The sequence below is a fragment of the Cetorhinus maximus genome, unplaced genomic scaffold, assembly GCF_964194155.1.
Source record: "Cetorhinus maximus unplaced genomic scaffold, sCetMax3.hap1.1 HAP1_SCAFFOLD_453, whole genome shotgun sequence".
Lineage (NCBI taxonomy): Eukaryota > Metazoa > Chordata > Chondrichthyes > Lamniformes > Cetorhinidae > Cetorhinus > Cetorhinus maximus.
Window position 1 is genome coordinate 288,461 of NW_027596397.1, and position 9,977 is coordinate 298,437.

The window sequence follows — 9,977 nt, forward strand, 5'->3', positions numbered from 1 at the left end:
AGTGTGGGCTCTGTGTTCAGTGTGGGCTCTGTGTTCAGTGTGGGCTCTGCGCTCACTGAGGCCTCTGTGTTCAGTGTGTGCTCTGTGTTCAGTGTGGGCTCTGTGCTCAGTGTGGGCTCTGTGTTCAGTTTGTGCTCTGTGCTCAGTGTGGGCTCTCTGCTCAGTGTGGGCTCTGTGTTCAGTTTGGGCTTTGTGTTAAGTGTGGGCTTTGTGTTAAGTGTGTCCTCTGGGATCATTGTTCCCTATGTGATCAGTGTGGCCTCAATTCTCAGTGTGGGGTCTGGGTTCTGTTTGGGCTTTGTGTTAAGACTGGGCTTTGTATTAAGTGTGTCCTCAGAGATCATTGTGGCATCTGTGATCAGTGTGGCCTCTATGCTCAGTATGGGTTCAGTGTTCAGTGTGGGCTCAACGTTCAGTGTGGGCTCCGTACTAAGTGTGGGCTCTGTGCTCAGTGTGGGCTCTGTGTTCAGTGTGTCCTCTGGGTTCATTGTTTCCTCTGTGATTAGTGTGACCTCTATGCTCAGTGTGGGCTCTCTGCTCAGAGTGCGCTCTGTGTTCGGTATGATCTGCGTGCTTAGCGTGGGCTCTGCGATTAGTGTGGGGTTTCTGTTCAGGTTGCTTTCTATGTTTAATATTTGCTCTATATTCAGGGTAATCTCTCTGTTCAGTGTTGGCTCTGTGTTCAGTGTGGGCTCTGTTTTCAGTTTGGGCTCTGTGTTCAGTGTGCGATATGTGTTCAGTGTGTGCTCTGTGCTCAGAGTGGGCTCTGCGCTCAGTGTGGCCTCTGTGTTCAGTGTGTGCTCTGTGTTCAGCGTCGGCTTTGTGCTCTGTGTGGGCTCTGTGTTCAGTGTGGGCTCTCTGCTCCGTGTGGGCTCTGTGCTCAGTGTGGGCTCTGTGTTCAGTGTTGGCTCTGTGTTAAGTGTGGGCTTTGTGTTAATGTGTCCTCTGGGATCATTGTTTCCTATGTGATCAGTGTGGCCTCTATGCTCAGTGTGAGCTCTGGGTTCTGTTTGGGCTTTGTGATAAGAATTGGCTTTGTATTAAGTGTGTCCTCAGAGATCATTGTGGCCTCTGTGATCAGTGTGGCCTCTACGCTCAGTATGGGTTCAGTATTCAGTGTGGGCTCAATGTTCAGTGTGGTCTCTGTGTTCAGTGTGTGCTTATTGTTCAGTGCGGGCCCTGTGCTCAGTGTGGGCTCTGTGTTCAGTGTGGGCTCTGTGTTCAATGTGCGCTCTGTGTTCAGTCAGGGCTCTGTCTTCAGTTTGGGCTCTGTGTTCAGTGTGTGCTCATTCTTCAGTGCGGGCCCTGTGCTCAGTGTGGGCTCTGTGTTCAGTGTGGGCTCTGTGTTCAGTGTGTGCTCATTGTTCAGTGCGGGCCTTGTGCTCAGTGTGGGCTCTGTGTTCAGTGTGGGCTCTGTGTTCAATGTGCGCTCTGTGTTCAGTCAGGGCTCTGTGTTCAGTTTGGGCTCTGTGTTCAGGGTGGGCTCTGTGTTCAGTGTGCGCTCCTTTATAAATGTGCGCTCTGTGCTCAGTCAGGGCTTTTGGGCAGCGCGAGATCTGTGTTCAGTGTGTCCTCTGTGTTCAGTGTGGCCTCTGGGACCATTGCTTTCTCTGTGATCAGTGTGTCCTCTGTGTTCAGTGGGGGCTCTGTGTTCAGTGTGGCCTCTGGGACCATTGCTTTCTCTGTGATCAGTGTGTCCTCTGTGTTCACTGGGGGCTCTGTGTTCAGTGTGGGCTCTGTGCTCAGTGTTGGCTCTTTGCTCAAGTGGGCTCTGTGTTCAGTTTGGGGTCTGTTCTCAGTGTGGGCTCTGTTCTCAGTGTGGGCTCTGTGTTCAATTTGGGTTCTGTGTTCAGTGTGGGCTTTGTGTTAAGTGTGTCCTCTGGGATCATTGTTTCCTATGTGATCAGTGTGGCCTCTATGCTCAGTGTTGGCTCTGTGTTCTGTTTGGGCTTTGTGTTAAGAATGGGCTTTGTATTAAGTGTGTCCTCAGAGATCATTGTGGCCTCTGTGATCAGTGTGGCCTCTACGCTCAGTATGGGTTCAGTGTTCAGTGTGGGCTCAAAGTTCAGTTTGGGCTCTGTGCTAAGTGTGGGCTCTGTGCTCAGATTGGGCTCTGTGCTCAGAGTGCGCTCTGTGTTCGGTATGTCTGCGTGCTTAGCGTGGGCTCTGCGATTAGTGTGGGGTTTCTGTTCAGGTTGCAGTCTATGTTCAATGTTTGCTCTATATTCAGGGTGATCTCTCTGTTCAGTGTAGGCTCTGTGTTCAGTCAGGGCTCTGTGTTCAGTGTGGGCTCTGTGTTCATTGCGGGCACTCTGTTCAGTGTGGGCTCTGTGTTCAGTGTGGGCTCAGTGTTCAGTGTGGTCTCTGTGTTCAGTGTGTGCTCAGTGTTCAGTGCGGGCTCTGTGCTCAGTGTGGGCTCTGTATTCAGTGTGGGCTCTGTGTTCAATGTGCGCTCTGTGTTCAGTCATGGCTCTGTGTTCAGTCTGGGCTCTGTGTTCAGTGTGCGCTCCTTTATAAATGTGCGCTCTGTGCTCAGTCAGGGCTTTTGGGCAGCGCGAGATCTGTGTTCAGTGTGTGCTCTGTGTTCAGAGTGGGCTCTGCGTTCAGTGTGGCCTCTGTGTTCAGTGTGTGCTCTGTGTGCAGCGTGGGCACTGGGCTCTGTGTGGGCTCTGTGTTCAGTGTGGGCTCTCTGCTCCGTGTGGGCTCTGTGCTCAGTTTCGCCTCTGTGTTCAGTGTGGGCTTTGTGTTAAGTTTGGGCTTTGTGTTAAGTGTGTCCTCTCGGATTTTTGTTTCCTATGTGATCAGTGAGGCCTCTATGCTCAGTGTGGGCTCTGGGTTCAGTTTGGGCTTTGTGTTAAGTGTGGGCTTTGTATTATGTGAGTCCTCAGTGTTCATTGTGTCCTCTGTGATCAGTGTGGCCTCTAAGCTCAGTATGGGTTCAGTGTTCAGTGTGGGCTCTCTGCTCAGCCTGGGCTCTGTGCTCAGTGTGGGCTCTGTGTTCAGTGTGTCCTCTGGGATCATTGTTTCCTCTGTGATCAGTGTGGCCTCTATGCTCAGTGTGGGTTCTGTGCTCAGAGTGGTCTCTGTGTTCGGTATGGACTGCCTGCTTAGCGTGGGCTCTTCGATCAGTGTGGGATTTCTGTTCAGGTTGCGGTCTATGTTCAATGTGTGCTCCTTATTCAGGGTTATCTCTCTGTTCAGTGTAGTGTCTGTGTTCAGTCAGGGCTCTGTGTTCAGTGTTGGCTCTGTTTTCAGTGTGGGCTCAGTGTTCAGTGCGGCTCTCTGTTCAGTGTGGGCTCTGTGTTCAGTGTGGGCTCTGTGTTCAGTGAGGGCTCTGTGTTCAGCGTGGGCTCTGTGCTCTGTGCTGGCTCTGTGTTCAGTGTGGGCTCTGTGTTCAGTGTGGGCTCTGTGTTCAGTCACGGCTCGGTGATCAGTCTGGGCTCTGTGTTCATGGTGGGCTCTGTGTTCAGGGTGCTCTCCTTTATAAATGTGCACTCTGTGCTCAGTCAGGGCTTTTGGGCATCGCGAGATCTGCGTTCAGTGTGTCCTCTGTGTTCAGTGTGGGCTCTGTGTTCAGTGCGGTTTCTGTGTTGTGTCAGGGCTCTCTGTTCAGTCTGGGCTCTGTGTTCAGTGCGGTTTTTGTGTTGTGTCAGGGCTCTCTGTTCAGTCTGGGCTCTGTGTTCAGGGTGCGCTCCTTTATAAATGTGCGCTCTCTGCTCAGTCAGGGCTTTTGGGCAGTTCGAGATCTGTGTTCAGTGTGTCCTCTGTGTTCAGTGTGTTCTCTGTTTCCAGTGTGTCCTCTGGGACCATTGCTTTCTCTGTGATCAGTGTGTCCTCTGTGTTCAGTGTGGGCTCTGTGTTCAGTGTTGTCTCTGTGTTCAGTGTGGGCTTTGTGTTATTTGTGTCCTCTGGGATCAGTGTTTCCTATGTGATCAGTGTTGCCTCTATGCTCAGTGTGGGCTCTGGGTTCAGTGTGGTCTTTGTATTTTGTGTGGGCTTTTTATTAAATGTGTCCTCTGTGATCAGTGTGTCCTCTGGGATCAGTGTATTCCTCTGTGATCAGTGTGGCCTCTATGCTCAGTTTGGGTTCAGTGTTCAGTGTGGCTCTGTGTTCAGTGTGGGCTCTGTGATCAGTGTGTCCTCTGGGATCAGTGTATTCCTCTGTGATCAGTGTGGCCTCTATGCTCAGATGGGTTCAGTGTTCAGTGGGGGCTCGCTGCTCAGTGTGGTCTCTATGCTCAGTGTGGGCTCTGTGCTCAGAGTGGGCTCTGTTTTCGGTATGAACTGCGTGCTTCGCGTGGGCTCTGCGATCAGTGTGGGATTTCTGTTCAGGTTGCGGTCTATGTTCAATGTGTGCTCTATATTCAGGGTGATGTCTCTGTTCAGTGTAGGGTCTGTGTTCACTCAGGGCTCAGTGTTCTGTGTGGGCTCTGCGTTCAGTGTGGGCTCTGTTTTCAGTGCGGGCTCTCTGTCCAGTGTGAGTTCTGTGTTCAGTGTGGGCTCTGTGTTCAGTGTGGTCTCTGTGTTCACTGTGGGCTCAGTGTACAGTGCGGGGTCTGTGCTCAGTGTGGGCTCTGTGTTCAGTGTGGGCTCTGTGTTCATTGTGCGCTCTGTGTTCAGTTAGAGCTCTGTGTTCAGTCTGGGCTCTGTGTTCAGGGTCGCTCTGTATTCAGGGTGCGCTCCTTTATAAATGTGCGCTCTGTGCTCAGTCAGGGCTTTTGGGCAGCGCAAACTCTGTGTTCAGTGTGTCCTCTGTGTTCAGTGTGGCCTCTGGGATCATTGCTTTCTCTGTTATCAGTGTGGCCTCTGTGTTCAGTCAGGGCTCAGTGTTCAGTGTGGGCTCTGTGTTCAGTGTGGGCTCTGTTTTCAGTGCGGGCTCTCTGTCCAGTGTGAGTTCTGTGTTCAGTGGGGGCTCTGTGTTTCTTGTGAGATCTGTGTTCATTGTGAGCTCTGTGTTCAGTGTGGGCTCTGTGTTCAGTTTGGGCTCTGTGTTCAGTGTGGGCTCTGTGTACAGTGTGGGCTCTGTGTTCAGTGTTTGCTTTGTCTTAAGTGTGTCCTCTGGGATCTGTGTCTCCTCTGTGATCAGTGTGGCCTGCACGCTCAGTGTTTGCTCAGTCTTAAGTGTGGGCACTGTGTTCAGTGTTGTTTCTGTGCTCAGAGTGGGCTCTGTGTTCAATGTGGGTTCTGTGCACAGTGAGGGCTCTCTGCTCAGGGTGGGCTCTGTGTTCAGGGTTAGCTCTGTGTTCAGTGTGGGCTCTGTGTTCAGTTTGGGCTCTGTGTTCCGTGTGAGCTCTGTGTTCAGGGTGAGCTCTGTGTTCAGTGTGGGCTCTGTGTTCAGTTTGGGCTCTATGCTCAGTGTCGGCTCTGTGTTCAGTGTGGGCTCTATGTTCAGCGTGGGCTCTGTGTTCAGTGTGGGCTTTGTGTTCACTGTGGGCTCGGTGTACAGTGTGAGCTCTTTCTTCAGTGTGTACTCTGTGCTCAATGTGGGCTCTTTGTTCAGTATGGGCTCTGTGTTCAGTGTGTCCTCTGTGTTCAGTGTCGGCTCTGTGTTCAGTTCCATCTCTGAGTTCAGTGTGTGCTCTGTGTTCAGGGTGTCCTCTGTGACAATTGTTTTCTCTGTGATCAGTGTGTCCTCTGTGTTCAGTGTGGGCTCTGTGTTAAGTGTGGGCTCTGTGTTCAGTGTGGGCTTTGTGTCCTCTTCGAACATTGTGTCCTCTGTGATCAGTGTGGACTCTATGCTCAGTATGGGTTCAGTGTTCAGTGTGAGCTCCGTGTACAGTGTTGGCTCTGTGCTCAGAGTGGGCTCTCTGTTCAGTGTGTCCTCTGGGATCATTGATCCCTCTGTGATCAGTGCGGCCACTATGCTCATTGTGGGCTCTGTGCTCAAAGTGGGCTGTGTATTTTGTATGAACTGCATGCTTAGCGTGGGAACTGCGATCAGTGTGGGATTTCTGTTCAGGTTGCGCTCTATGTTCAACGTGTGCACTATATTCAGGGTGATCTCTCTGTTCAGTGAAGGGTCTGTGTTCAGTCAGGGCTCTGTGTTCAGTGTGGGTACTGGGTGCAGTGTGGGATCAGTGATCAGTGGGGGCTCTGTGTTCAGTGTGGGCTCTGTGTTCAGTGTGGGCTCTGTGTACAGTCAGGGCTCTTTGTTCAGTCTGGGCTCTGTGCTCAGTGCAGGGTCTGTGTTCAGTGTGGGCTCTGTGTTCAGTGTACGGTCTGTGTTCTGTGTGGGCTCTGTGTTCAGTGTGGGCTCTGTGCTCAGTGCAGGGTCTGTGTTCAGTGTGGGCTCTGTGTTCAGTGTACGGTCTGTGTTCTGTGTGGGCTCTGTGTTCAGTGTGGGCTCTGTGTTCTGTGTGGGCTCTGTGTTCAGTGTGGGCTCTGTGTTCAGTGTGGGCTCTGTGTTCAGGGTGGGCTCTGTGTTCAGGGTGTGCTACTTTTAAAATGTGTGCTCTGTGCTCAGTCAGGGCCTTTGGGCAGCGCGAGCTCTGTGTTCAGTGTGTCCTCTTTCTTCAGTGTGTCCTCTGGCACCATTGTTTTTTCTGTGATCAGTGTGTCCTCTGTGATCAGTATGGCCTCTATACTCAGTGTGGGCTCTGTGCTCAGAGTGGGCTCTGCGTTCTCTATGAACTGCGAGCTTAGCGTGGGCTCTGAGATAAGTGTGGGATTTCTGTTCAGGTTGCGCACTATGTTCAACGTGTGCTCTATATTCAGGGTGATCTCTGTGTTCAGTGTAGGGTCTGTTTTCAATCAGGGCTCTGTGTTCAGTGCGGGCTCGGTATTCAGTGTGGTTTCAGTGTTCAGTGCGGGCTCTGCGTTCAGTCTGGGCTCTGTCGTCAAATTGGGTTCTGTGTTCAGTGTGGGCTCTGTGTTCAGTGCGGGCTCTGTGTTCAGTGTGGGCTCTGTGTTCAGTGTGCGCTCGGCGCTCAGAGTGGGCTCTGTGTTCAGTGTGGCCTCTGTGCTCTGTGGGGGCTCTGTGCTCAGTGTGGGCTCTGTGTTCAGTGTGGGCTCAGCGCTCAGTGTGGCCTCTGTGTTCAGTCTGTTCTCTGTGTTCAGAGCGGACTCTGCGCTCAGTGTGGCCTCTGTGTTCAGTGTGTGCTCTGTGTTCAGTGTGGGCTCTGTGCTCACTGTGGGCTCTGTGTTCACTGTGGTCTCTCTGCTCCTTGTGGGCTCCTTGCTCAGTGTGGGCTCTGTGTTCAAAATGGGCTCTGTGTTGAGTGTGGGCGTTGTGTTAAGTGCGTCCTCTGGGACCTTTGTTCCCTATGAGATCAGTGTGCCCTCTATGCTCAGTGTGGGCTCTGGGTTAAGTTTGTTCTTTGTGTAAAGTGTGGGCTTTGTATTATGTGTGTCCTCAGAGTTCATTGTGTCCTCTGTGATCAGTGTGGCCTCTATGCTCAGTATGGGATCAGTGTTCAGTGTGGGATCTCTGCTCAGTGTGGGCTCTGTGCTCAGTGTGGGCTCTGTGTTCATTGTTTCCTCTGGGATCATTGTTTCATCTGTGATCAGTGTGGCCTCTCTGCTCAGTGTGGGCTCTGTGCTCAGATTGGGCTCTGTGTTCGGTTTCAACTGCGTGCTTAACTTGGGCTCGTCGATCAGTGTGGGATTTCTGTTCAGGTTGCGGTCTATGTTCAATGTGTGCTCCATATTCAGGGTGATCTCTCTGTTCAGTGTAGTGTCTGTGTTCAGTCAGGGCTCTGTGTTCAGTGTGGGCTCTGTGTTCAGTCTGGGCTCAGTGTTCATTGCGTCTCTCTGTTCAGTGTGAGCTCTGTGTTCACTGTGGGCTCTGTGTTCAGTGAGGGCTTGTGTTCAGTGCGGGCTCTGTGCTCAGTGCTGGCTCTGTGTTCAGTGTGGGCTCTGTGTTCAGTGTGGGCTCTGTGTTCAGTGTGGGCTCTGTGTTCAGTCACGGCTCTCTGATCAGTCTGGGTTCTGTGTTCAGGGTGGGCTCTGTGTTCAGGGTGCTCTCCTTTATAAATGTGCGCTCTGTGCTCAGTCAGGGCTTTTGGGCATCGCGAGATCTGTGTTTAGTGTTTCCTCTGTGTTCAGTGTGGGCTCTGTGTTCAGTGTTGTCTCTGTGTTCAGTGTGGGCTTTGTGTTAAGTGTGTCCTCTGGGATCATTGTATTTCTCTGTGATCAGTGTGGCCTCTATGCTCAGATGGGTTCAGTGTTCAGTGTGGGCTCTCTGCTCAGTGTGGGCTCTGTGCTCAGTGTGGGCTCCGTGATCAGTGTGTCCTCTGGGATCATTGCATTCCTCTGTGATCAGTGTGGCCTCTATGCTCAGAGTGGGCTCTGTTTTCGGTATGAACTGCGTGCTTCGCGTGGGCTCTGCGATCAGTGTGGGATTTCTGTTCAGTTTGCGGTCTATGTTCAATGTGTGCTTTATATTCAGGGTGATGTCTCTGTTCAGTGTAGGGTCTGTGTTCAGTCAGGGCTCAGTGTTCAGTGTGTGCTCTGTGTTCAGTGTGGGCTCTGTTTTCATTGCGGGCTCTCTGTCCAGTGTGAGTTCTGTGTTCAGTGTGGGCTCTGTGCTCAGTGTGGGCTCTGTGTTCAGTGTGGGCTCTGTGTTCATTGTGCGCTCTGTGTTCAGTCAGAGCTCTGTGTTCAGTGTGGGCTCTGTGTTCAGTGTGTCCTCTGTGTTCAGTGTGGCCTCTGGTACCATTGCTTTCTCTGTGATCAGTGTGTCCTCTGTGTTCAGTCAGGGTTCAGTGTTCAGTGTGGGCTCTGTGTTCAGTGTGGGCTCTGTTTTCAGTGCGGGCTCTCTGTCCAGTGTGAGTTCTGTGTTCAGTGGGGGCTCTGTGTTTCTTGTGAGATCTGTGTTCATTGTGAGCACTGTTTTCAGTAGGGCTCTGTGTTCAGTTTGGCTCTGTGTTCAGTGTGGGCTCTGTGTACTGTGTGGGCTTTGTATTCAGTGTGGGCTCTGTGTTGAGTGTGAACTCTGTGTTCAGTGTGGGCTTTGTGTTCAGTGTGGGCTCTGTGTTCAATGTGTCCACTGGGACCTTTGTTTTCTCTGTGATCAGAGTTTCATGTGTGTTCAGTGTGGGCTCTGTGTTCAGTGTTGGTTCTGTGTTCAGTTTGAGCTCTGTGTTCAGTGTGGGCTCTGTGTGCATTCAGGGCTCTTTGTTCAGTCAGGGCTCTGTGCTCTGTGTATGGTCTGTGTTCAGTGTGGGCTCTGTGTTCAATGTGTCCACTGGGACCATTGTTTTCTCTGTGATCAGAGTTTCATGTGTGTTCAGTGTGGGCTCTGTGTTCAGTGTTGGTTCTGTGTTCAGTTTGAGCTCTGTGTTCAGTGTGGGCTCTGTGTTCAGTGTGTGCTTTGTCTTAAGTGTGTCCTCTGGGATCTGAGTGTACTCTGTGATCAGTGTGGCCTGCACGCTCAGTGTGGGCTCAGTGCTAAGTGTGGGCACTGTGTTCAGTGTGGGTTTAGTGCTCAGAGTGGACTCTGTATTCAATGTGGGTTCTGTGCACAGTGAGTGGTCTGTGCTCAGAGTGGGCTCTATGTTCAGTATGGGCTATGGGCTCAGTGTGGGCTCTGTGCACAGTAAGGGCTCTGTGTTCAGTGGGCGTTCTGTGTTCCATGTGAGCTCTGTGTTCAGGGTGAGCTCTGTGTTCAGTGTGGGCTCTGTGTTCAGTTTGGGCTCTATGCTCAGTGTCGGCACTGTGTTCAGTGTGGGCTCTATGTTCAGTGTGGTTTCAGTGTTCAGTGCGGGCTCTGCGTTCAATCTGGGCTCTGTGGTCAATGTGGGCTCCGTGTTCAGTGTGGGCTCTGTGTTCAGTGTGGGCTCTGTGTTCAGTGTGGGCTCCGTGTTTAGTCAGGGCTATTTTTTCAGTCTGGGCTCTGTGCTGTGTGTAGGGTCTGTGTTCAGTGTGGGCTCTGTGTTCAGTGTTGGCTCTGTGCTCATTGTAGGGTCTGTGTTCAGTGTGGGCTCAGCGTTCAGTGTAGGGTCTGTGTTCTGTGTGGGCTCTGTATTCAGTGTGAGCTC